This window comes from Suncus etruscus, chromosome 6 (genome assembly GCF_024139225.1).
Source record: "Suncus etruscus isolate mSunEtr1 chromosome 6, mSunEtr1.pri.cur, whole genome shotgun sequence".
Classification (NCBI taxonomy): Eukaryota; Metazoa; Chordata; class Mammalia; order Eulipotyphla; family Soricidae; genus Suncus; species Suncus etruscus.
In genome coordinates this window covers 84,165,041-84,180,951 of record NC_064853.1, presented here as the reverse complement: position 1 = coordinate 84,180,951, position 15,911 = coordinate 84,165,041, and the positions used below count along the sequence as shown (strand labels likewise).

Here is a 15,911-nt window from a genome sequence, read left to right as displayed (position 1 = left end):
CAGAAGTATAAATATAGTACAGAAATAAATACGCTTGCCTTGCACTCAGGTACCTCATTCTTATCCTTGTTCCCACATAGGGTACCTGAAGCACATCCAAGTCAAAAACTGAACTGACTTCAGAGCACTAAGCACATAATAAAACAATAAAATAAAATTCTGTTTCATTGAGACATGATTTTAGAAATCTCTCTGAATTTTATTTAAGACTCACAAAAAGGCATAGTAGTAATAATCAGACATAAATTGCTAAAGTTTATCTTTTTGTTTGTTTTTCTTTTTGGACCACATCTGGCAGTGCTATGGCTCAAGGTTTACTCTTTACTTTGTGCTCAAGGAACATACTGGTAAAATTGGCGAATCAACTGGGGTGCTGGGATCAAATTCAAGACACCTGCATGCAGTGCCAGTTTCCTACTGCTGTACTCTCTTTCTGTTCCAGGTTTATTCTTATCTCTAGATATGGCAGAGGATTGTTCATATGCTTGCATTTTTGGTAACTTCTCAGCCAAGTTGAAGTGCATTCTTTATTGAGAATTTAATCAGAATACAAGTAATCTATATTGCCCTTTCAATTGTCACTAATTAGAAAGATTCACAACTGCTAAAGAAGGGCTAGATTTTATATTTTTGCTGGTACAGTTTATTGGACACCATTTTATTTTGATTCCAGTCCTGTTTGAAAGAAATGGAGTTTGTCTTTTTCTTTAAAAATAAAAAAAAACATCAGCAGACACAGAATTTCCACATTGCTGTTCCAGAAAATCTTTAAATGCTCTTGATATCATTATTCTTATTTTGGGTGAGGAAAAATTATCTATATAAACATTTTATTCAGAATTTTGAAATTTTAAAATAGGTAGGGTAATAAAGGTCAAATCTTTCTGAGCTGCCTTTTGGACATCTGATTAACTGTTAAATCAACCTCCAGTTTTTATTACAGATGTCTTGAGTAATTTTTCAATGGATTGTATTCCACATGACGATATATCCATTCAAATTTTTCTTTTATCTTATAGTTACTTTAAGTACTGCATTAATATAAGATTAATTAGTGAGCAGATCCATTTTAAAATATTGTTATATAGACAAAAACATATAACTGGATGAACAGTTCTTAAGAAGCCTCAGAATATTAAGTAGCATTAGAGTACAACTAAAGACATATCAAAATATGGAAAAAAATACATAAAACATATGAAAAATATTACCATACTTTATATTGTTGAGCAGTTCCTTACAAGTGGTGCTCAGGGATTCCAAAGGTCCTTGCAGAGGTTCCAGGTAATATGTAGTTCTGGGTATTAAACTATGGTAGCTGCATGTATTTAATGCCTTGAATTAGCTATCTGACCCACCTACATTTGACCTTAAAGTCATGATTTCCTTCAACACCATCTCATCATAATAGGGAATAAGTTTTTGTAATAAACAAGCATGACCACTTCTGTGTATATATCTAAACTTTAAAAACTATAAAACATTAAGCAAATGTGATTTTAAGCCATCTCTTTAAAGGCATTTGTAGAATCCATATAAGATGGTATGACATCATATGGGATTAAATTATTATTTTATTTTGGTTTCACTTTAAATTGATTAAGTTTTTCTCTTGCGATAACAGGCTTATTTAAAAGTGAAAGTAATTTGTTATACCCAAGTTGTAGAAGTAGAAATTTCAACAGAACATTGTCAGATGTTTGAATCTTAACCAGACATATTGCTCACTTTCTCAACACTAAATTTCAGAAACTTGATACAAATTAAGTACATACTTTATTGCTAGATCTTGCTTATCAGTGCTCAGAAATCCACAATGTTCAATTCTAATTAAAAATGAGATTGAACTGCAATCCCCTGGAAGCAAGGACTGATCATACTCAATAAGCTTTACTTTATTTGAGAACCACAATTGAATTGCTCATAACAAAAAAACAATGCTTAAGTTGTTAAAGAAAATACATGCTAAAATTTGTTTTTGCAATTTTATTATACTTTCAAATGTGTATAACAGACTACAATATATCTAGGTTTCTACATATTTAAAGGTTGAATATCAACTTATACACAATTATTATTCATCACTTCACCTTTTGTTTGTCAGTTTGTTCAATAAGTAATATAGTTGAACTTTTAAAATTACATTTATTAAAAATATTAACTATAATGTCTAAGATAATTATATTAGTACATTTTAAAGGATTTAAAAAAATACCTGATAAATATAATTTACTATCCTAGGATATGTTTAATTATTCATAATTTATCCTGTTTTCAGTTTTGTTTTAAGAGTACTATGACTTGTTGAAATTTTGTAATTTTTCCTTGTGATTTTATAGCTTGCAATACTAAAAATGTGGGCAATGAAAATTATGTGTTTAAAGATTATTTATCATCTAGTGATAAATAATGAAAATAAATGAAACAGGCTGCGGTGCAAAAGAAGGGCAAATTTGTCCTTTCAGCACCTCTCCTGTCTGTATTTTGTGTTCCTCATTGTTCAATTAAAATTTAATACTAGGGGTGGAGAGATAGCACAGCGGTGTTTGCCTTGCAAGCAGCCGATCCAGGACCTAAGGTGGTTGGTTCGAATCCCAGTGTCCCATATGGTCCCCCGTGCCTGCCAGGAGCTATTTCTGAGCAGATAGCCAGGAGTAACTCCTGAGCACCACCGGATGTGGCCTCAAAACAAAAAACAAAAAAATTAATATTAGATTACAACATGGTGCTTAAAAATAAAAATGTAAACCAAAATAAATAAATAAATACTTATCAAAATTAATGAATAAATAATATAAAGTATTAATTAGAACTGAAGAGAGAAAAAATTTTACATTGGGCCTAACATGTCTAAATCCATTTTGTATCACTAGAATAGTTTTCATCATCAGAGTGTTCAAGATTGAATTAAGAAGTAATAATTCTAAAATAGCCTTATGCATTTGTAGTGTCATTATAATATGGCTTGTATATCACCTGGTGATAAATAATTATTATTTTGTTGCTCTTTAAGTTGAATACATTTTTATTGTTATAAAGCACTATATATACTGTAAGAGCAGGTATCACAATAATTAAATATATTAACACAAAAATAAAATAATTGTTTCCTCACTCCTAAAATATTTTTTGTAGAAGAAATATCTATATGTTAATGCATTTATAGAAGTCACCATATATATGGACATTTTATATAAATCTACTTATGTTATAAGAAATATTAGATAATATAGCATTCTATTGAGAAACTGGCACATTTAAAATAGTAATATTACTACATTAATCCTAAAGTATACTTTTCATTAGAACATCAAAATCATATAAGACAATAAAAGGTATAATTATAAATTTGAATGACTAATATAAACCAGAAAATAGAAAAAAATCTAACTCAAGAACTTTAAGTGGAGTGAAAGAAAAATAAGGCATACAATTTTTCCTAAAATATATAATGGATTACCTCATAAGAGATAATACAAACCTAGAAATATTGTTAATAAAAACTTTTATTTATTTTTGTTTTAAAGTCACACAGGGTGGTGTTCAAGTTATGCATCTTGTTCTGTGCTTAAAGATCACTGTGATGCTTGGTAGACCATATGGTGAACCAGGGATTGAATTCATGTTGAATGCAGGCAAATTAAACAGCCTTCGGGCTGTTCTAATGCTTTGGCCCTTAGAAAACGTCTTAATGATTAACGATAAAGATTTTTTTGAAAAGTTTTTCAATTGTTTTCAAATCATAAGTACTTTGATAATGGCCTGCTTCATAATATAAGCTTAATATTTTAACTATTTAAACACTAATAAAATTTAACATGCCTTAAGCTTAATTCATCACTATATTTTACTAATTGCCATTAGTAATTTATTAAATTAATAACAAAATTTTTAGAAAATTAATTTATGTCCTAAAATTTTGGACAATAAATTAAATAAAAATATTGATACAATGAAAAGTAGAAAGCATAGCAATTCTTTGAAAAAATAAGGTAACTTTTTTGGTTTAAGTTTCTTTTATTTGGGGCCAGAGAGATAGCATGATTGTAAGGCATTTGCCTTGCATGCGGAAGGTTGGTGGTTCGAATCTCAGCATTCCATATGGTCCCCTGAACCTGCCAGGAGCATTATCTGAGCGTAGAGCCAGGTGTATAACCCCTGAGCGCTGCCGGGTGTGACCCAAAAACCAATAAAAATTTATTTTAATTAAATTTTCTAAATTTAATAATATCTTTTTTTTTTGGGGGGGCCACATCCAGTGGTGTAACTCCTGGCTATGCACTCAGAAATTGTTCCTGGCTCCTGGGACTGTATGGGACACAGGGAATTGAACCCAGGTTCATCCTGAATCAGCAGCATGCTAGGCAAAAGCCCTACTGCTGTGCTATCGCTCCAGGTACTAATATAATAAAAATCTTTATTTAAGCACCATGATTACAAACCTGATTGTAGTTGGGTTTCCATCATAAAAAGAACACCCCCTTTCACTAGTGTAACATTCCCACCACCAATGCCCTCCATCTTCCTTGTCCCCTACCTTGCCCCATGCCTGTATTCGAGACAGGCATTCTACTTTTTTCGCTTATTATTAACATTGTCATGATAGTTGTCATTACAGTTATTTCCCTAACTGTACTTACCACTCTTTGTGGTGAGCTTCATATTGTGAGCAAGTCCTTCCAGCCCTCATCTGTATTGTCTCTGGGCATTATTACAATAATGTCTTTTATTTTTCTTAAAGCCAATAGATGAGTGAGACTATTTTGCATCTATCTCACTCTGATTAAACTAAGGTAATTCTTATTCAACTAGAAAAGCAGTTTTCAAGCATAGTTTTTCTAGTTGAGTAGAACCTATAGTTTATAAGTTTGAATTTATTTTCAAAAGTAAAACAAAAATTAATTCAGTAAAATGAATTATAAAGCAGTAAATAAAAAGAAAAATGCATAGATGTTTCATTTTCTAAAGTTAAAACAGAATTATTTGCACATTTTATTATCTGAAAATAACATGTATTGAACAAATTCATCACAACTGACAGCTATTTGAAGGTTTTGGCGTCTGGATAAATTAAATATTTCGAAAGCAGACTGATCATGTCCCTAGACTCAAATCAGACAAAGTATCCAGCAGAGGAGCATCTGGTTGAGCAGCTGCCAAACACACCCTCAAAGTGGAAATGATTCTGGACTTCACTTAACAAAGAAGAAGGTTCTGAGGGGAAGAGCCTTTAACAAAGTCAACAATAGACACAAACAAAGCCAAATTAATATTGAAATTAGTACAGGCATGTGTCATTTTGTCTCGATTACAAATGTCAAATCTGCAAATAGAGGAGTCATGGTAAATTATATAACCTACTACAGTGGCTGTAACAGAATGTTGAAAATGTGGAATACTTAATTCAAGCACAGTTGCACAGTGGCACAGTGGGTAGGGAGTTCGCCTTACATACCGTCAACCCTAGTTTGATTCCTAGTGTCCCATATGGTCCCCAATTCTGCCAGAAGTAATTTCTGAGCACAGAGCCAGAAATAACTCTCGAGTTCTTCTGGGTGTGGCCCTCCAAAAAGAGAAACAAAAAAATTGGACGTAATTGCCTATTTGTCATTTTAAAAAGAAAAAAGAGAAATAAAAATGGGCCAGCTTTTTATTCATCTATGCAGAATGAAGAAAATAAATTCATATTTTCTTATGTTTTGGGGGTGGGTTGAGTCACACCTGGCAGCGCTCAGGGGTTACTCCTGGATCTACGCTCAGAAATCGCTCCTGGCAGGCTCGGGAGACCATATGGAATGCCAGGATTCAAACCACCGTCCTTCTGCTTTCACGGCAACGCCTTACCTCCATGCTATCTCTCCGATCCACAAATTAATATTTTCACCCATGTTTGCAAATTAAAAGTTTAACATTCCTGAAACTAACAACACTGACCATAAGGAAGAACATTTGAGATGATAAGTCAGAAAAGAACAGCATCAACTTCCCCATCTTTTCCTCATTGGACAGATAGTAATATTTTTTTCTTCTCAAAATTATAATGAATATTGATTTGGGGTTACTGTTGAGACTACACCCAATGGTGCTAGGAATTATTTCTGGCTCTCTGCTTAGAGATCACTCCTGGCAGGGGCCAGAGATATAGCATAGAGGTAAGGTGTTTGCCTTGCATACAGAAGGACAAGAGGAATGATGACCAGAATAAAAAGACACCCTATAATCTAGAAAGGAATACTTTGTATGACTCTTTTGATAAAGACTCAACACGCAAAGCATGAATGGAACTTAAAAGGAAAATAAAACATCAAAAGTGTGGAGAAAAAAATAAACAAAAATAACCTCAAAGAAGATATTCAGATGGCCAAGAGAGAACAAAATACTTTGCATACCTTATCATTTGGGAAATATGAATTGAAACAAAATAAAAGCATTTTATTTATTTTATTTTTTGTTATTTATTATTATTATTATTATTAATTATTATTTTGGTTTTTGAGTCACACCCGCCAGCGCCCAGGGGTTACTCCTGGCTCTATGCTCAGAAATCACTCCTGGCAGGCTTGGGGACCATATGGAATGCCGGGATTTGAACCGCTGTCCTTCTGCATGCAAGGCAAATGCCCTACCTTCATGTTATCTCTCTGGCCCCAATGAAAGCATTTTAAACCAGTGGTATAGGTATACTCAGAGTGAACAACCAATATTGACATTGATGGATAAACAAACCCTCACTTATTGCTGGTGGAAATGCCTACTTGTCTGGCTTTTTTGGGAAATAATATAGACACTTCTCAAAAGACTAAGAGTTGAGCATCCACATGACACATCTATTCCACTTTTTGGCATTTACCCCAAAGGTCTCAAACTCCGTTCAGGAAAGAGATTTTACATTCTTATGTTTATTACAGCAGTAGTCACAACAGCTCAAATCTGGATACAGTATATAAAGAACAGGTGACTGGTACAGAAAATATGGCACATGCACAATGGAATTCTACCTGACTTTTTCAAAAAAGAATTCACACAATTTGATGCTATGTAAATGGATCAGTGGAGTATCTGAGTGAAGTTACAAAGAAGGACAAGACAGTTATAGAATTCTCTCTCCTATATGGAATATAAATGAAAAGAACAAATGCATCAAGGCAATAGAACTACTGAGACTGCAGAACTGAGAACTGGTCATTAGTGTGAAGCTTGAGAGAAGAGAGGGTAATGATGGAGAGAAGTGAACACACTGGTGGATAGTGTAGTGCTTGCACATTTCATGCACAAACACCTACTTTTAACAGTTTTGAAAACCAAAATACTTAAGTTAATTTGAGAAGAATCATTTTGTGTATTGCTGGGACTTTTATGCATGAAATTCTACTATTTACAGTTTAAAAACCATAATGCTTAAGTTATTTTAAAAAGAAACACCCCTAACTAGTGTTGCCATCCATTTAAAAACAATGCTACATCTTCAGTAGGGCCTTGCAAGTGGCTGACCCAGGACAGACCACGATTTGATCCCCAGCATCCCATATGGTCCCTCAAGCCAGGAACAATTTTGAGAGCATAGCCAGGAATAGCCCTGAGCATCACCCCAAACTACAAAAATACCCCAAACAAACAAATAAAAAGTACTACATCTTAAATGACTAACTTTGTTGCCAGGGTAATAATTTTATTATATTAAATTTATAAATTTTACTTAGTTAAACAATATGAATTTATGAACTCTAATGTAATAATTATGTACATAATAATTATCTTTATATTTATATATTTAGTAGTAAAATAAAACTACTATAATTAACAATGCAACTTTGCATTCACTTCTAATATATCTATTTTTCTTTATGTACTTTAGTTGTATTAGAATTGTAATGTCACAATTGAATTAAACTTCTGTGAATAAAACATTATTTAAGATATAACAGCGGCATTTATGTACAGATATTTTGTATGTGTGTTTGTATTGTAGAATGTTACCCAGAACTTCATACATGTAACCTATTTTCCTGTTCTTCTTAGAGCTTTTCCTTTTAACCAACGTTAGAAATAGAAATTTATGAGGCCTTATACCTTTTCATTTATTGAAATCACTCACAAATACATAGAAAAAAATAGACTTAAAGAGAATAAAGAGACAGAGGTACAGAGATCAGAGATATACAATTACCTTAGCATTTGCACTATTTAAAAACAAAATTTTAGACTAAGTACTTAGAAAATATTCCTATCAATGTCACTTTCTAATATATTGCATTCTGATATTAAAGTACAGACATATTTATTAATAAAACATATTGAATAAACTAAATTATCTTTTTATTGTACAATGCATATTTTATTTAACTTCTATATTAGAATGAATATAAATGCTATTTTATTTTCTTAAGTAAGTTATGTATTCAATATCACATATGCCCACTATTTGGGAAAGATTGTCCAAGAAGTTTAAATTTTGTAAAGAAGGGGATTTAGAAAAAAAGTATCACCCTATAATTCTTAAATTCCAGCTATGCTATTTTTAATATGATAAAAATTTAAAAAAAGGTCTTTGAAGTAAATCCACCAGAATACCTATGTCAGTAAAATAAATGTCTGCCTTTGATAAATTTTAATCTCTCATTCAACTAACAGCCATTAGCACACATCTTTCTTCATTTTAGCCTTAATTACTATGATATAATGAATTCAAATTTTATTTTCTTGTATACTATAGCAACTAATAACTTAGGCTTAGCAAAAATAGAGAATTATAAATTGAATAACTTAGAATGCTTAAATAGTACACATGTTAAAATGAAAAAAATTTTTCGGTTCCTTTTACCTTAGATCAATTACTGTTTTCTGGGTCCTCACGATCTAATTCATTCTATACTTTATCTTCTTAAAGTAAATTAAACCATCCCTCATCCCTCTGGAGAACAGCTGGCTAGTCACAAGTATAGCTTTAATCAGTTAAGGGGTGTCCCCCACTGGAAGGGCACTGGATTTACTGTATCTGCACGTCTTTCTTGTAATTTACCTCAATTCAGATTCAAAGAAAAGAGGCTAGGATTCTCATCTGTGAAAGCATCAACATGATTGAAAGGTCCACAATGAGAAAACATTCATCGTGACTGGTACTGTAATTTAAGGCTAGATGCCATTCTTCACTTAACAAAACAGGAGGATTATTTTGATCCAGTTGAATTTCATATTTCATATCCTTTCTGTTATACATCAGTAGTTATCAGTCCTTCCTAAATTTTATATTTCGGTAATTATTTTCTTCCTATTTTCTCTTTGGCTCATTCTCATTATATCAATAGACAAAATCATAGCAAATTGAATGTGCTTCAGTACAAATTTTCATATTCAGTGAATCAGAAATGTGTAATAGAGAAATTGGAATAAACTGTGTTTTAGGAATGAATGCAAAGCAGAGAAGGCAGCTGCATCACTTTCGAATGCAGCTATCCAAGCTATTCTACCTATTCGACTAATGCTTACACCACTGTCATACTCAGTAAGTAATAAGTTAATACAATACTTAACTTCAATGAATAATCTATAATATCTCTCTAACTCATATATAAATCTCTATAAATCACATATACTTATATATAAATATACAACTTATGTAAATATATATGATATATAAATATTTATAGCATATAAGTATATTATATATCATTCAATATATTATATATTGCATTATTGTTAGTACATTATTATATATTATATAAATATATAATGATATATGTATATCTAAATTTATAAATGTATATTTTAAATCTATATGTTTTATAGAGATTAAATTATATAATATATAATGATAAAATAATGAAAACATAAGAATAATGAATGATTTTTACCTCATAAAAATGAAAGGTAAAATAAAATGAAAGGTACAATGAAAGGCCTTATTGCTTATATCATCTTTACTATCTCTTAGGCTTACCAGTTGATTTCAAATGGACACATTTTATTTTATAAACACTGCTAATATTAAGTCCAACAAGAGAAATTAGAAAGTGCAGTGATTGTATAGAACTTTTTTGCTTCTTTGTTCCATTTTATTTGAAAAATGTATAACTCTAAAACATTTATTTACCTATTATTCTGCATGTATTCATTGAATACAAACTATATTTGTGGCACATTTATAGGGCATGGAACACAATCAGCAGCAGATATTAATTTATAGCAATCTATCAATATTTTATATGAGAATATGTAATAGACACTAAAATTGTTCTCTCCATCAATGATTCAATATGATACTTTTACAATTAAAATATTTTAGTTTAAATGAAAAATTGTTGTGCATTTCAGAGTAGGTAAATTACTAAAATATAAAACAAAAGTTGTAATAGCTTTTATAAATAATAAGTATAATGATTCAATAATTATACAAGACTGCAAGAGCTAACATGGTTCTTCATAAACAATAAAGGAGATTTTGGGGTGTGTTAGGGGCTTTTGATGCTTAGATATTTTTCTGGCTCTGTGATCAAAGAGTATTCCTAGTGAGATTTGGGGTACCATATAAGGCACTGGGAATAAAACTAGGATCAGTAAAGTGCAAAGCAATCACATTACCTTATTAATTATCACTCAAGCCTAAAAAGGACCATTTAATTTACTTTTTAATTTATGATTTTTGTTTGTGGGCCATACCAGACTATGCTCACTTATTACTCCTGGTTCTGCACTTGGGGATCACTCATAGTGGGTTTTTGGAAACTATGTCAGGTTCTGGGAATTCAACCCAAACTGCTTTCATGTAAGGCATGTGCTGTACTACCCTTTGTACTGCCTCCCAATCCTCATAGGATCACTTAAGTGTGAGTTATAGATGGTAAGTTGTTTTACAATAAAAGATTATGTTAATAAGGTGATAGATGACTTAAAAATTAAGATAGACTCATTGTAAGACTGTTCTGGATATTGTTCTGGCAAGAGTCTACAGATGCATATGAATTACAGAAATAATGACAAGAGAACATTACTCTTATGAATCAAATTTTTTGAATCAGAAAATTTTCCTAATGTAGTGGGGGGAAATTTTTTAAAGACATATGATTAAAATATTTAAGACTTGACAATTTTTGCTCTTGATATGAAGAAGTTTGAAGAATTCCAGTGACATTGATTTTTAAGTTATATAAAGAGGTATATTTTGTTCCATTCACTGAAGATGAAAACAAAAATTAAAAGAAGCGGAAAGACCACAGAAAAAGAAATTAGCTCATTTTGTTCTATACTGCCTTCAAGTGATTCTAAAACTTCTAAAGTGAATTCTCCGGTATGCAGTTTGGACTGTGATGGGCAGCCTCCATTAGATTTACTTTGATATACAATGAAGAGTAGTCCTCTAATGAAGCATTTAAAACTCCCCCTTAAGCTCGCTTCGGCAGCACATATACAAAAATTGGAATGATACAGGGAAGATTAGCATGGCCCCTGTGCAAGGATGACATGTAAAACTCCCCCTTAATATCACATCATACACAAAATTTAATGTGAAATGGATTAAACACTTAGATGTTAGACCTAAACCCATAAAAAAATCAAACAAAACAGCAATACAGTGCATGATATTGGCTTCAGAGGCTTCTGTAGTGATTCAAGCTATATATTGACAAAGAAAGTAAAAGCAAAAACAAACAAATAGTGAGGTTAAAAGCTTCTGCAAATAACACTATCACTAAAACAAAAATAATTATATTTTCTTACATTAAACATTCACATATCATATGAAATATAACCAAAGGTTAATTCTCAGAAATATAAAGAATCCACAAAACACAATTAAAAACACAAAAGAGCAATGGAATAAGAAAATCTAAAACGTTCACTTTTTCAAAGACTTATACATGACAAACATATGAAAATGTCCTATCAACGCTGATTATCAGAAAATTCAAATTAAAACTACAATAAAATAGGTAGTGAGAATAACCTTATAGATAAAAGTCCAGAAGAAGCCACCAGTTCCAGGGATATGAGAGAAGGGGACCCTCATTTGTTGCTCAGAAAGCAAATTGGCCTTATCTGTACACTAAATATTTGGGAGAATTCTCAAAAATGTTAAAAGTAGATGAGGCCTGAGTAATAGTACAGCAAGTAAGCACTTGCATTCCATTACAACGAGTTACAATATCTGGCATCCCATGAAGTTTCCAGAACCTTCTAGAAGTAATTGCCTGAGCACAAGGCTGGGAGTAAGCCCTGAGTACTGTGAGGTGTGACCACCAGAAAACAAACCACAACATAAACATAATAAAAATTACAATATGAGTAAACTAATTGTGTTTTGTTATACATCCCATAAATGCAAAACTTTTAATTAGAAAAGATATATCACACTAGATATGTAAGTGACCCAAATTCTCAATGGCATTTTACTTATTAACAAGGAATGGAAAGTACATAATGAAATTTTACCCAGCTATAAGAAAAGATCAGTTGTTTTTTATTCATTATGGATAGATCTAGAAGTTGTAATTCAAGAAAACTATGTCAAAAGAAGAAAAATAAATACAGGATGATCTCATATATATTTGAAATAAACAAAGGTAAAGGGAAATAACTTGGTTAAATGAAAATTAACCCTATGTTTTCTTAATGTCCATTTCTTCATTAATACTATTGGTGTATAGAAAAGCCATTGTTTTTTGTGTGTTAATTTTGTAGCCTGCCACCTTGCTATATGAGTCTATTGTTTCTAGAAGCACAATGTCAAATATCTTGTAATCAACTGACTAAAAATGTGAAGGACCTATACAAAGAAAACTATAAAACTCTGCTCCAGGAAATAAGAGAGGACATGTGGAAATGGAAGCACATGGATTGGCAGGACTAAAATCATTAAAATGGCAATACTCCCCAAAGAATTGTTTAGATTTAATGTGATCCCTCTAAAGATACCCATGATATTCTTCAAAGAAGTGGATCAGGCACTTTTGAAATTCATTTGGAACAATAAACACCCTAGAATAGCTAAAGCAATCATTGGGAAAAAGAATATGGGAGGAATTACTTTCCCCAATTTAAACAGTACTACAAAGCAACAGTTATCACAACAGTATGGTATTGGAATAAAGACAGGCCCTCAGATCAGGAGAATAGGCTTGAATACTCAGAGAATGTTCCCCAGACATACAATCACCTAATTTTTGATAAAGAAACAAGAAATCCTAAATGGAGCAAAGAAAGCCTCTTCAACAAGTGGTGTTGGCACAACTGGCTAGCCACTTGCAAAAAATTGAACTTAGACCCCAGCTAACATCATGTATGAAGGTTAAATCCAAATGGATGAAAGACCTTGATATCAGACCTGAAACCATAAGGTATATAGAACAACACGTAGGTAAAACACTCCAGGACTTTGAGACTAATCTTCAAGGAGAAACTGCACTCTCCAAGCAAGTGAAAGCAGAGATTAACAGATGGGAATATATTAAACCGAGAAGCTTCTGTACCTCAAAAGAAATAGCGCCCAGGATACAAGAGCCCCCCACTGAGTGGGAGAAATTATTCACCCAAACCCATCAGATAAGGGCTAATCTCCAAAATATACAAGGCACTGACAGAACTTCATAATAAATAAACATCTAATCCCATCAAAAAATGGGGAGAAGAAATGGACAGACACTTTGACAAAGAAGAAATACAAATGTCCAAAAGACACATGAAAAAATGCTCCGCATCACTAATCATCAGGGAGATGCAAATCAAAACGACGATGAGATACCACCTCACACCACAGAGAATGGCACACATCACAAAGAATGAGAATAAACAGTGTTGGCGGGGATGTGAAGAGAAAGGAACTCTTATCCACTGCTGGTGGGAATGCCGTCTAGTTCAACCTTTATGGAAAGCGATATGGAGATTCCTCCAAAAACTGGAAATCAAGCTCCCATATGACAAAGCTATACCACTACTACGAATATACCCTAGGAACACAAAAATACAATACAAAAAATCCCTTCCTACACCTATATTCATTGCAGCACTATTTACCATAGCAAGACTCTGGGAGCAGCCAAGATACCCTTCAACAAATGAATGACTAAAGAAACTGTGGTACATATACACAATGGAATATTATGCAGCTGTCAGGAGAGATGAAGTGATGAAATTTTCCTATACATGGATGTACATGGAATCTATTATGCTGAGTGAAATAAGACAGACAGAGAGAGAGAGAGAGAGAGAGAGAGAGAGAGAGAGAAAGATGCAGAATGGTCTCACTCATCTATGGTTTTTAAGAAAAATGAAAGACATTCTTGAAATAATAACTTTCAGACACAAAAGAAAAAAGAGCTGTAAGTTACAGCTCACCTCATGAAGCTCACCACAAAGAGGGATGAGTTTAGTTAGAGACATAACTACGTTTTGAACTATCTTAATAATGAGAATGTACGAGGGAAATGGAAAGCCTGTCTAGAGTACAGGCGGGGGTTGGGTGGGGAGGAGGGAGATTTGGGACATTGGTGATGGGAACGTTGCACTGGTGATGGGTGGTGTTCTTTACATGACTTAAACCCAAACACAATCATGTATGTAATAAAGTTGTTTAAGTAAAAAAAAAAATTAAAAAAGCAAATTAACCCTATGTTAAATTCCTAAGTTCTGATGACAGAACTGAGATTAGTAAAGATAAAATAATGCACTGGAAAGGTTTCATCAATAGTGGCAACAGTGTATATTTTGGTTATGATCATGGTATGACCATCTGAACATGGTTCTCTATATTTTTGAATATTTATCTTAATGTTATCAAATGTCACTTCAAAACAGAAATTAGTAAAACTCCCTTAAGTCTGCAGAGATAGCAGATGAGTATATAATTTCTTTTCCATAGGATATTGTCAGTAATGAGATAAATTATGCAGTAATGAGATAATTTATGCATATGCTTTTCATCTTTGAATTGATGAACATATATAATATTGTCAATAGTGATAAAATATATGCTGTCCCAATTTTTCTATGACTATATCAATTGATTTATGACATTATCATTATGATATAGTGATAATGAGGTTCACTCATTATCTCTATTTTTAAAAGAACTAAGCTGAAGTACGGAAATGCTATCTTTTAACATCTGCTATCATATAACTATTGATAAGAAACTACATGCAAGTATATATTTTACAATATTTCTATTATATTTTACAAACTCAAGTAAAGGAATCACTCCTTGAAGGTTCAGGGGATTACCATTATATGGTGTTTCATGCAAGCTAGTGTCATACCTTCTCAATATAATGTCTATATAGCCCAGAAAATTTCCAATACCTTAGTGTATCTGTTTTGCCCATGTGCCTTTCATCATGCAAGTTGGAATGATTAAAACTATAGATAATGTTTATTAGAATGAGTCTTTAATTAATGATTTAGAAGTTAATCCAGTTTTATTTTTACTCTACGAGCTGTAAGATCTTAGACAAATGATTACAACTCCTGAAAGTTATAGTTCTTATTATAGGTGACTGAAGATAAAACATAAAAGAAAAATTGTATCTTTTCTCTTTTCTGTGCTGCCATTACACCCTTGAAATCTTTTACCATGCCTATTCTTATCTGAGTTACTTCAGCATATTCTAGAGTTTCTGAAAGCTTTATATTCTAAAATAATCAGATAAAATCTAAAACTTTCTGGAATCATTCTTACATACCCAATCACATGTGCATGTTTTTTTTATTATCCTTAGTTAATATACTTTTTTTTAATCAACTTTGTCAGAAATTTTTACTCAGTGCATCTGGATTAAGTGGTTGACATGGTTTGACATGTCTGATATGACATGTGACTTTGCCACAGTGTACCTTTTTTTTGGTAACTCCTTTCTCTTCATAACCCAAAGATCAAAATTTAACCAAACACAGCTCTACAATCTGTCAGTGCTATCAAATGC

The 15,911-nt window shown here is 32.2% G+C and overlaps 1 pseudogene; it reads left to right on the top strand.

The window, feature by feature from the left end:
- Nucleotides 1-11,382: 11,382 nt before the first annotated feature.
- LOC126012367 (uncharacterized) lies at nt 11,383-11,479 on the top strand (annotated as a pseudogene).
- The last annotated feature ends 4,432 nt before the right edge of the window (nt 11,480-15,911 follow it).